This window comes from Microtus ochrogaster, chromosome 7 (assembly GCF_000317375.1).
Source record: "Microtus ochrogaster isolate Prairie Vole_2 chromosome 7, MicOch1.0, whole genome shotgun sequence".
NCBI lineage: Eukaryota > Metazoa > Chordata > Mammalia > Rodentia > Cricetidae > Microtus > Microtus ochrogaster.
The window spans coordinates 19,198,983-19,211,846 of NC_022014.1; the positions used below are offsets into that span (position 1 = coordinate 19,198,983).

Sequence of the window (12,864 nt, forward strand, 5' to 3'; positions counted from 1 at the left end):
CATTTAGAGCAGACTTTAGCGACAGGGTTATGAAGGGATGTGAATAGCTTAACGCAGTTAGAAGGTGCACCCCCAATGCTTTCAAACGCTCTTGAGTAATAGAGCAATTGCCAGCAGCCAGAGAGCCCTTTTCTGTCTGCAGCAGCCCCTCACCCGCATTGAAAAATCCTTTACTCAGGCTGCGCATTGTGGCACAAGCCTTTCATCCCGGCATCCCTGGTGCTGCAGAGGCAGGTGGATCTTTGCGAGTTTGTGGCCATCCTGGTCTACATAGTGAGCTTTAGGTTAGCCAGGACTACACAGAGAGACCCTGTCTCAAACAAAACAAAGCAAAAATAAACCCCAAAACCTTTGCTCCTTTTTACATTTTTTTTTCTTAAAATACGGAGTACTTTATGGATTTTTGCATCGTCCTTGTGTAGGGACCATGCCTATCTTCTCTGTACTGTTAAGTAGTCCTGGTGCTGATGAACCTTTGCTCTTTTGATAGATGAGGGGCCCTGACTTACTGTGTGTTCTCTTGACGTCTAAAGGGGCGAGGCTCCTCATGGATATTGTCATGTTCTCCTTTTGCTTAGCTAGGCTGACTGCTTCTCTGAGAGCTGAGACTATACTCCTGTTGTGTCTCATGTAGACAGTTCTCCTAAGACCAGAGGCTATGGTACCCATACCTGGTTCTTTCTAGAACCTCCTGAATTTCAAGTTGATCATGTGATTAGCTCCCCCTCCCGGGGGGGGGGCGGGACTATTCAAGGACCTGCAGCCTGGGCTGTGTCCAGCGAGTTAGTTCAGTGTTCACTGCCTGGCCCTATATAAGTAGCTCTCACCCACCTTTTATTTGTTTGTTTGTTTGCTTTTTGTTTTTTTGTTATTTCGAGACAGAGTTTCTCTGTGTGGCTTTGGAACCTATTCTGGAACTCCCTCTGTAGACCAGGCAGGTCTTAAACTCACAGAGATCCGCCTGCCTCTGCCTTCCAAGTGCTGGGAAGCTACCACCGCCCAGCTAGAAAAGCAATTTCTACTCTGTAAAAAGCCAGGCATTCCGGAAAAATCCACTCATCCAAAATTCACATACTTCATCTCCAGTTGGAACCTGGGCTTTGGGACACAGGGTGGTTAGCTGAAGTGGAGCGAAGCTTAGCTGGGGTAAGAACGTGTTCTGGGTTCACAGAACGGCTAGATAAAACCAAAGATGTAGAGCCGCCTTGTCCCCATAGGACGTTACCCTAGCAACCAGCACCAACATGGCAGCCTCTGATTCAGGGCTAGAATCAGATTGGTCAGTAATTTGTGACAGGACACTGAGGAGCCCAGGCATGTGACACTTGCCTGTAATCCCAGCACTTGGGAGGTGGGGGCAAGAGGGTTGTGAGTTCTGAGGCCAGCCTGGGCTACTGCACAGTGAGATCCTGTCTCAGAAACAGGGTAAGACGTTCACGATGAATGCCCACTGTGTTTGAGCGCCAGACAGTTGGATCTCCACATCGGGAGAACCGGCATCTAAATGCTGTCGTGCATAAATGTTGTGCACATGGAGTCCCTTGGAGGCTCAGAAGTTGAAATGACGGTTTAGGCCAGTGCTTGGGAGGAATGGAATGAAAAGAACCATAAGGAAGACAGATACGCCTAAAATTAAAACCTAACGCCGAAAAGTTGAAAAAAATCCCCCAAATAGGAGAAATGGGTGTGCTTATCAAAACTGAAATAGTCATGAATGCCCATGGGATGCAAAATAATCTGCGAAATGTTGGCGAGAATCAGTCCCTCCACCTGTTCCCCGTGTGACATTGTCCTAGCATCTGGTCCAAGCCCTCCGCCGCTCAGCACACAGCTACCCTCTTGGGTGCTTTATCTGTGGCAAGTGGCACTGAATGAGCAGCTGGTTTCTTCTGTAGCCAAAATTTTAGAAGAGCAGCGCAGGTTCAGGTGATAAAATCGTGCTTTGTCTGGTGCATCTTCCCCACTCCCCCCTCATTTCCGAGCACACCCTCTGTGGCTGGTAGTTCTGTTTTATTTATTTTCATGGTCTCTGAATGCTGTTCTTGGATTCCTTGTTTCTGATTTTGTTCTATCAAAATGCTGTGAGAGTTGACTCTGGGGCAGGTGCATGAGGTATAGATCTTCCTGGTATTGTCCTCTCAGATGTCCCAATATAGAAGGGACTCTCGTCACATTCGGGAGGCAGAGACAGGCGGATCTCTGTGAGTTCAAGGCCAGCCTGGTCTACAAGAGCTGGTTCCAGGACAGGCTCCAAAGCCCCAGAGAAGCCATGTCTCAGAAAACAAATAAACAAACAAACAGAAAAAAGAAGGGACTGTCTTCACTAGAGGGACTTCCTCTGTTTGGACTCAGCTTCCTGGTGGCTGATTTTGTAGGATAGGTGTGGGGGGCAGTGGTGGTGTTTTCCCCCAGAAAAACAACACTGTTCCAGTCAGTTCTCCTGTGGCAAAATACGTAGCCCCGGCACTAACATTGGTTAGGCCCCAAGTGTCCTACTGAACACACAGGGGCATTCTGTTTCTGTGAGATACAGATGTTGTTATCACTCCCACCTTACAGGGAGAGAAACTTAGCTCCAAAACAGCCACGCTCATCTCCCACCTCCCACCAAATACTGTTATAATGTGGGAATAATAACCTCTCTGCTGCTTTATGGCTGGCTGTTTTCACTTACACAGCTGCAGATAGGGTGAAAAGAACAAGGCTGGTGGTTTCCCAGCGTCACCCTGACTTGGCACAGCCTCCCAGGCCTGTCTTCCCCTGTAGCACAGCCTTGACTCTAGTTGCAATGGAAAGCTTTAGAGAGTGATTTCTTCAGGGAAGCTGCGTGACCACGCTGCAGGCCAGAGTCCTCCCTGTCTTTACCTCCACAGGAAAGGTTCTGATCATGGAGCCACAGATGTTTGGTCTTCCTCTCTGTAGCGTTTATTTTCTTCCAATTATTACAAGAATGTAAACCATTCTTTGCCATTTGAATATGGAAAGAGGGGGAATCCCAAAGGCTCTTGTGCTCCCAACAACTGCCAACATTTTTCCTTCTGATGGTGGCTTCCTAGGCCCGGAGAGGGGGCTTCCATCAGCTTAACCTACTTATTGTCACTGTGTTGTGGGTTCGGCCACACACTCCATGTGCATGGATTTTGGAGTTGTTTGGATGATTTACATGTTCTTAGGAGTGGAATTCTTAGAATAGGATTCTTTCTAGGGTGGAACTTCTGGGGTAGATTTGGTTTCTGCTTTTTTTTTTTTTTTTTTAAACTGAAGGAAGACATGTACTCACATACGTTCCCATCAGAGATCTACAGAGCAATGGTGACTCCCCAGCAGCTAAGGTAGGGCTCCCGGGAGTCATGAAGGAAAGTTTCTTCTTACGAAGGACAACAGAGCAGAGATTACTTGTCTGGTGATTGCCAAGGGCTACACAATTGTCCCTTCAGTCACTTTAGGGTAGGGGAGTTATTTTTGGTTGCTGTAATGACTTGGGGTGGAAGAGGGCAAGCCTGTGTGGTGGACACATGCTTGCAATCCCAGCAGTTGGGCGGCGGAGGCAGAAGGATTTCAAGTTTGAGACCTGCCTAGCCTACAGAGCAAAGTGCCTAAAAAGTGAAACAACTCAGAACAAAGAGGGAACTCTTACGGCACGGAGATGTGGTAACCATCATTCCTGTCTGGTCCCAGCTTCCGGATGTCCTGCATGGAACTCGTACTGGGAGTGGCTGTCTGTGGTATGCCCACGAGTGCGTGTGGAGGCCACGTTGACGTCAGATGTACCCTTCTACCAACTTCTACTGTTTGCTGAGGCAGGGTCTCCCTCTGAAGCTCACCCTTTCAACTAGACTGGCTGGCCAGTGAGCCCCTGGGGTCCGCTTGCCTCTGTTACTCCAGGATCTGGGGTCATAGGTATACACTGCTGTGTTGTTCATGTGGGTGCTGGAGATTAGAATTTGGGTCCACAACTGGGCAGTGATGGTGCACACCTTTAATCCCAGCACTCGGGAGGCAGAGGCAGGTGGATCTCTGTGAGTTTGAGGCCAGCCTGGTCTACAGAGTGAGTTCCAGGACAGGCTTCAAAGCTACAGAGAAGCCCTGTTTTAGGAAAAAAAAAAGAAAGAAAAGAAAAGGAAAAAACAAATTAAAACCCCCAGGTCCTCATGCCTGAGCAGCAGATACTTTGGTCACTGGACCATTCTTTCTTTGTGTTTGGGCTGTAGCTATGGAGGTTTGAAAAGGCGAAAAGGATCCCCCAACTTCACAGTGGCTGAGCTGGTGGGGTAGCTCGGGGTGGAGGGGGACACAATGTAACAGTGGAAAGGTCCTGGTTTTAGGATCAAGAAGAGCTTGACTGTGAAGTTCACTGTGACATTTTCTCGTTGAGTAACTAGCCACAATTAGTTTTATTCAAGTTCATAGAGCAGTCAGTGGTAGGAAAACGGGGGGAGGGGGGGTTGTCTCTGGAGTTGGTGTGGGACAATGTGTAAATCAGTGCCTACCACGTGCATTTCCTAGATAAGAAATTTGGATGGCTCAGTGGGTAAGGCGCTTGCCTTGCAAGCGTGAGGACCAGAGCTAAATCTCAGAACCCACCTTAAGAGACTGGAGATGCCACACATATACTAAGGGGCACTAATTTACCCTCAGGGACCTTGAAGACACCCCTCCCCAGGACTTGTAGGAATCTGTTTTGTGTGCTGGTTGATGTAATCTTGTCATTGTTAGTAAGGGCCTGTGAATACTTTTATTTGTACAGGTTTTTAAATTAATTTATTTTAAAGATCCTTTTCTTTTTCTGGAAGAGTTCAAAGCACACCAAAGAAATATATTATACATTTTGGTGAAAGATTGTCCTTTATGATCCATGGTTTATTTAAGAAGAAAAGAAAAGGAAAGTAGGAAAATATAAAATATATTTTTAACCTTACTTGAATGGACAAGGTAATGTGAAAACTCAAGACTCTTCCTGCATGTTGTTTTGCCTTGTGTTGATGAGATTATAGTTTATAGATATATTACTAGGACAATGCATGGTGCTGTTAGTGGACACCTTTCAATGTTGTCTTCAGATTGTTACAGTAAATACAACACATGCAGACCCTCCCTGACAAAGAGAAAGACCTACAACTTGAATATAAAAAATTCTACATTTTAAAAGTTTATTTAATTTTTTCCCTGTTATTCACTTTCAAAGTCCTTTCAAATAGAAAAAAATAAGGTATGAACTTGGGTGGGATAACTTATGTACTGTAAATTTGTTAGGACAAAATATTCCTGATGCATGAGTTGTTTTATTTATACAACTTTCCCCATGGTAGTTTGAACTATTGTTTACCATGCTACAGGTTTATTTATTACAAAACAAAGGAAGGTGTATTTTATGTATTTTGCCATGTATAGGTTAACTCTGTCACAGATTTATTGGTTCCTGATGCATTGAAAATAAAAACCTTAAAGTGTGCATGTCCACTAGACAGAAGGCAAGAATGATGGTTAAAGGGACAAATGTAATAAAGGTATACACCCTGTGTATTGCTGTATTTAAAGAAAAAAAAAAGAAAGAAACTGGTGATGCATGCCCGTAATCCTAGTGTTGGAGAGGCAGAGACTAATAGATCCTGGGGCCACTGGCCAGCTAGCCTAGCCTACGGGGGCAGCTCTAGCACAGTGAGAGACACTGCCTCAAAATGAAACAAACAAAAAGTTGGGCTGGAAAGATGGTTAAGAGCATGGACTGCTCTTGGAGAGAAAGTCTGGTTCTCAGGACCCATGTTGGGCAACTCCAGGGGATCCAACACCTCAGGTCAAGAGCATCTGCACTCATGCACATACAAACACACACAGCTAGACACACAGACACATACACACAGAGATGCACACAAACTGAAATACACATGGGACAGATGACAGACAGACAGACAGACACACACACACACACAGGACAGATGACAGATGTACAGACACACACAGGACAGACAGGTGACACAGATGGCAGATATACACACAGACAGACAACAGACAGACAAACACATAGACAAAGGACAGACAGACAGGCACACACACAGACATCCCCCCCCCCCAGACAGATGGCACACACACACACAATTAGAAAATATTGAAAATAAATCTTAAGAAAAGTGGATGGTGCCTGAGGGATGATATCAGAGGCTGTCTTCTGATTCCCTTATGCATATGCCCATGCACACATATATCCCGCCCTTTATATGCACAAGCTCACGTATATCTCACCCCCTATATACCCATATTCAAAAGTAAGTGAATCTGAGGTGAGGCTAAGCTTGGGTCACATAGTAAGGAGCAGAGTCTGAATCTGAATTCATGGTCAGGTGACTCCAGAGCCTAGGAAGCCTCTTCTCTGCCTAGCTGCTGTCTAGCCTGGATAGGATTTGAACCCTCTGAAGTTAGGGGACCTGGAGAATCATTTCCCAAGATGGTCCCTGTTAAGTTTAGTCTCATCTTGAGTTGAGCCTTAAGGATCTCTTTCTCAGAGTGCCCAGCTCCTACCTCAGTGGGAAATTGGGTTAGGGAGTGTCAGAGGCAGACGGCTTCTGACAGACTGGAAAGTGTCAGAGACAGGGTGAAAGCGCTGTGGGCCTCCCCTCTAAGGACAGGAAGACAGAGTGGCTGAACAAGGCCCCACAGCCTCCGGCTGCACAATTCCTGTCAGGGATAGTGTCCCCTCCACTGCTACGTCAGAGTCTCAAGGTGGTGTTCTGTGACAGAGGGAAAGAGTGGGGGGGACCAGGTCCTCAGTGAGAGAGTGAACGAGTGGCGGGGACCAGACTCTCCAATGGGAGAGTGAATGAGTGATGGGGACCAGGGGACCAGGCCCTCCACTGAGACAGTGAACGAGTGCGTGTGTGGGGGGGACCAGGGCCTCCAGCTGTTCCCCTCTGTCTGGATGACTCTGAGGCTGGGGCTCCCAGACTGAGCCACTCTATCTACTGTCATCTACGTGACCGTGGACAAGCCGCTGTGAACCTTGTCTTGATAGCAGTGGCTACTGTTTTGAGGATCATTTTGAGGACTAAGTGAAGTGACATGGAGAGCCTGTCATTGGCCTCAGCATCTCTAGGGGCTCAATGATGTCCTTCCATCTTTCTGGGCCCCTGGTCTCTTTCCTTTCCCTTTTCCCTCTTTCTTCCCTTTCCTTCCCATTATTTCCATTTTTGTTTCTTTGAGGCAGGATTTAAGCAGCCCAGGCTGGCCTTGCACTCCGGTGCAGCTGAGGATGAACCTGAACTCCTGGTCCTCTAGCTTCCTCCTCCCCAGTGGAGGGATTACAGGCTTCACCACCTTTCCTGGCCCTTTGCCCTTTAGGAATAAATAATTGTAGCTGGGTGGTGGTGGCACATACCTTTAGCCCCAGCACCTGAGAGGTAGAGGCAGGCAAATCTCTGAGTTCTAAGACAGCCAGCACTAACACAAGAAACCCTGTCTTGAAAAGCAAAACTAAAAAAATTATTATTGTAAAATATGCATAACATAAAAGTTACCATTTGACCGTATTTAAATGCAGTTAGTGGCCCTCAGTCCATCACATTGTGTAGCCACCTTCCCGCCTTCTGTCTCTAGGACTTTGTCATATCCCACAATGCAGCTCTGAACCCCCTGACTGCTCATGCCCACACCCTTTCCTCCAGCCCTTGGTAACTGACTTTGTCTCTGATAGTGACCATTCTGCCACCTCCCATCAGTGGAGTTGTGCATGTTGTCCTTTTGTGATTGGCCCATTTCCTTCGATCCTGGCACCCATGTGGGGGAGACCAGTAAGCCCCAGGCTGCCACAACAACCACAGAGGGAAGCAGGCTTCTGCCTCCGAACATTGCTTATGGCCCGAGACAGGATGTGCACAACAGAGCCTCAGAGCAGAGGGGTTCAGCTCTGCCAGGACACCTTGGGCGCTGTCCCTTTAGTATAGTAGTGTGACTTTAAGGTGTTCTCTCCAGATGGTACCTGTGGCCCAGGAAGAACTTGACCTTTGGGGTCACAGCTGGACTCTCAGATCAGCTTGACCTGGGTTGCCGTTCTAACTATTAGGCGGACATCACATTAGTCCCCACCCTAAAGGCTGGTTTGCGGGGTGACGATGCCTGTGCAGTGCTTGACCCTGCGGAAGGATTCAGGCACCTTTTGATGATAGCTTGGCTGGCTGCAGTCCAGTCATGGTGGCGGCTCTCACTCCTCTGGCCCTCTCATCCAAGGTCAGGTCTTTCAGGCAGCTCAGAAGCAAACTTTCAGGGTCTTCTCCTGTCCCCTTTCTTTCTTCCCCTGCCCCCAAGGCTAATCTTGAATTCCTGGGCTCAAGTGATCCCTCTGCCTCAAACTTCTTGGGTAGCTGGTACCTGACTTTTTTCTGGGTCATTTATTTATTTTTTGGTAATGGTGACTGAACCTAGGGCCTCACTCCTCTACAAGTCCAAAGAACAGCCCCCAAGACATCGAAAGAAGCAGGCAGAGTTCTAAATTCTAGGCCAGCCTGGTCTACACAGTGATGTCAGCCCAGTCAGGGATACATAGTGACACCTTATCTCAACAACAACACAAAGTTGTTAGGCGGGGAGATAGCTCAGACAGACGACAGACAGACAAGCTCTTACCACACTAGCATGAGGACCAGAATTTGATCTTCAGAGCCCACATGAAAGAGCTGGGCATAGTGGTGGTACATACATGTAATTCAGAGCTGGGGAGATGGAGATAAGGGGCTCCCTGGCCAGGCAGCCTTATTCATTTAGAGTCTCAGGCTAGTGGATGAGAGACAGTGCCTCAGAAATACAAGGTAGAGAGTTCCTGAGGAATGACACCCCAGGCTGACCCCTAGTCTTCACACAAACACACATGTACACACACATGCATACACACATACACACAAGGTATGCACACACACAAACACACATGTATACACACGTGCACACACATGTATACACACGTGCACACACATGTATACACACATGCACACGCATACACAAGGCATGCACACACAAACACAATGCACACACATGTATACACATGCACACACATACAGAAGGCATGCACACAAACACACGTGTATACATGTGCACATGCATGTATATACACATACACACATGCGTGTGTGTGTGCGCACACACACACACACACACACCATATGACCTCCATCACTGCCGTTCCTTTTCACACTGACCCATCCTTTTCCTTTCTTTGTTGTTTTCTTAATTTTTTATCTTTCTCATCTTCCTGTCTTATCCTTTCTAACTTTAACAAATCTAGCCAGGTGTGGTGGGTGGCACATGCTCACGGCCAATATTCAGGAGGCCAAGCAGGAAGATTGCATGTTCAAGGCCAGCTTGGACTACATCCATAGCAAGACTCCCATCTCCATCTCAGAAAAAGAAAAATATGGAGTCAGGAGATTAAGAGTGCTTGCTGGGCAGGCACAAGGCCCTCAGTTCAGAACCTCAGCACCCAGGGAAAGAGCGAGTGTGTGACTGTAGTCCCAGCATTGGGGACTGGGGCTGCTGGGAAGTGGGAGAAGTCACAGGCTTTGGTTAGCTACCAGCTTAGCTGGAAAAATGGTGAGAGACCCTGTCTCGTGTAAAAGCCATAGGAAACCAAGCTTTCTGACTTCCAGACAAAGCAAACAGAAACTGAACCTCCTGATGGACCTCACTGTGTTTTTCGTCTCTCCTGATGCTGTTTAGAATGGCAAGAGCAAGTCCAAAGAACACCCTAGGGACATATGCATGTTTTACTGAATCAGCGCTAGTCAGAGAGACTAGAGCATTTTTAAATTCACATGACTTTGACCATCACTGTTCTTACCTACTTGTGTCTCTGTCTCTCTCTGTTCTCTGTGTGCATGTGCGTGTGTGTGTGTGTGTGTGTGTGTGTGTGTGTGTGTACTCAGTTGCATGTGGAAATGTTATGTGTTTCACTGGGATCTTGATTCTTTTTAAGTTTCTGTTACCTTTTCCCAAACAAAAGATTTTAAGCCTTGTTGTATGTATTGCAATTATTTTCTCCAGTCTTTGATTTTGCCTTCCATCAAATTGCAATTATTTTGATGAATAGAGGTGCTTAGTTCCTGTTATCTCTTCCATTTCCTCTCTGAGACTTCCCATTTGGTTTTGTGACTGTTGTCTACCCCAATTTGCTTTTAGCTTCTTCTTCGGTTGTTTTGTTCTTAAGACAAAGTCTCAGTAGCTCAGACTGGCCTTAAACTCACTACGCAGCAACCTTGAACTCCCATCTCCTGTCTCTACTTCCCAAGGGCTGGGATTACACGCGTGCACCACCACGCCCAGCTTAGTCTTAGCTTCATGAGATTCCATAAGTAAACAATTCAGGGATGTGATGGGGAGCTATATACATCAGAAATATTCTCAGAGCTCATCACAGAAAACCTGATGAATGCGGGTGTAAGCCAATGGTTTTCAAACTTCAGCACACACTACCAGAAGGCTCTGGGTTCAAGCCCCAGCACTGCCCAAACCAGTCAGTCTGTCTGTTAGTTAAAAACTAGCACCCAGCCTGGGGCCTCGGTGAACTCATATTGCAGGGTCCTACCTACAGAATTTTAGGTTTAGGGTGGGACATTTCTGTCACCTTATGTGCTAACCCTGCTTGGGTAGGAACATATGTTAAGTTACTTTGTAAAACAAAGTCCAAACACGGACAGGACCTGAGATCGGTTTTACAGCTCAGCTCAGCTGGCTCTTTTGGGCGTCTTGACTCTCACTGGGGCCTTTCCCTCAGCTTTCTAAGAAGGCTGCCATCATTCGAGAACTTACTCATGTACCAGCATCCTCAGCAGGAGGAGGGAGACGGTGGGAAAACTTACATTTTTGATTGTGAAACAGGGTCTCACTCTGTAGCTCAAACTGTTGGGACCCTCCTGCCTTAGCCCCCAAATGCTGGGATTTCAGACCCATGCTTAAGGATTGCATTCTAACAGTGTTGGGCTTGAGGCTCCTTTGACCTAAATTTGCTTGCAGAAATCCAGAAAGAAGAGAGGGGAGGGAGGGAGGGAGGAAAAGAGGAGGGAGAGAGGGCTCTGGGAGCAGGCAGCCCCCACCCTAGGGACTGCCACACATTAGAGGTCGGGTAGATGGCAGTCCAGGCCTTGACTGCCAAGCTGGAGGCCTATGGACTTATCTCCGAGCCAGATGTCACCAAGGCAGACCCTTGGCATCTAAGCAGGTTCTGATCTTGGCTTTGCGGCAGGAACTGGAATTCTGCCTGGCTTCAGATCCAAGGCTGGCCTGGTATGTGGATATGCCTTCTTGCCTGAATTCCTCGTTAACTACCTAGGCCGAAGTTGGAACCTCTGCTTTCTCCTGCGAGTTCTCCTGGTCAGGAGTCCTAGCCCAGAGTCTAGAGCTCGCCTAACCGTCAGCAAGCACCTGAGCTGCCTGGATGTCTTAGGTGTCCCTTGGGTCCCTGGAACAGCTCCCCAAGACAAACTTGAGCCTCAGAAAGCTTGCTTGGGTGCCCTGCATGCTAGCCTCGTGCCTTTACATTGTCTGTATCTGGTTTGGGGACATTTTCTTCCTTTCTGGGGAGGGGGCCAGGGCTTTCACTGGCACCCTCAAGGTGGGAGAAGAGAGACTGACTGCAGTCAGATACCCTGAGGTCCCAGAGGGCAGAGTCACAGCAGTGTCTATGATGCCGTGTGTGGATATGGTGGAACATACGGTGACATCTCTGCTAGAACTTTAGCCGTCCCCAGGGAGAAACTTGGAAGTGAACTGGCCTAGATAAAATGTAACTGGGAAGTCTCGTATACATCTGGCTTCAAGCACGGCTCCTTGTACAGCTGTGCTCCCTGTAAGAGCACAGGGAGGCAGTGCCATCCATCTTTCTGTCTGGTGTTCCCTTCGTCCCCTTCTTTGTCACAGCATGGCTTCAAGAGCTCTGGGGAATGTATCTCTTTGATTTTTTTTTCTTTTCCAAAGAGAAAGAGAAAAATCAACCTCCCTAATAATATAATCAAAACTCTCAGAATTGAGGTTTGTTTGCCCCGAGTGGCCTGATTGGGCTCATTGCCCTTCCCTGAAACTAACCACGAAGGCCAGGAAAATGTGGTATGTGGCTTGGTTTAAGGGTTGGGTCACAAGATTCAGCCTTGGATTGGGGGAAGAATGAACTCCAACCAAGCCCATAAGGCTGGGAATGGGGCAAGAATGTTACCAAAGACATGGAAGGGCTTTGCTGGCGGCAGCTGCAGGAAGGCTTGGAGGTAGGAAGGAGACCCACAGATTTTCACCTTCTCTGAAGTTTGGACTTGGGCATGTCACAGCTCAGTACTTAGGATCATGAAATCAAGAGACGTCACATGAGGGTCACTGGTCAGAGAGGACGGAGTGCTGCCGGTTGTCTTGACCTCAGAGGCTGCACTCTGTGACAGGTCAGGCTGGCTCTAAGGGCCAGGGCCAGCCAGACGCTAGCTCTGTTCCCTCTTCTCTCCTAGCACTGGCTCCAGGCAGACCAGTCAGCACCCGGTCATCCAGTCTGGGATCTCAGTGCCTCCCAGTCCACCCAGTTACTGCAGGTACCTCCCCCAGGCCTGAACTGACAACTGGATTCCGTCACCAGGATGTTTATTCTTTTAGCAGTAAAAAAAAAACCTCTATCTAGAACATTCACTGCCTCTCAGGACAATCGCTCCTTCCACAGTCTGTGGGGTTTGCTGCCCTGGTTATTCTCTGTAATCACATACAGCTTACCAGCCCCATGTAGGCTATTGTAGCTTGAATTTAGCCTCAGAGAAAAGTATGGGGCCAGAGATGCATTTGGCCAATAACCGATAAGAAAGTCAGTTGCAGGATCCGGAGTCGAAGCTGCTTCTACCTGTGGGCTGTTCTCTTTGC

General features: G+C 47.7%; 1 non-coding gene across 1 annotated transcript; it reads right to left on the reverse strand.

The window, feature by feature from the left end:
• Nucleotides 1-377: 377 nt before the first annotated feature.
• On the reverse strand, nucleotides 378-479 carry LOC113456355. Its single transcript, XR_003377180.1, has one exon. It is a non-coding gene; the product is annotated as a U6 spliceosomal RNA (small nuclear RNA).
• Between the last annotated feature and the right edge of the window lie 12,385 nt (nucleotides 480-12,864).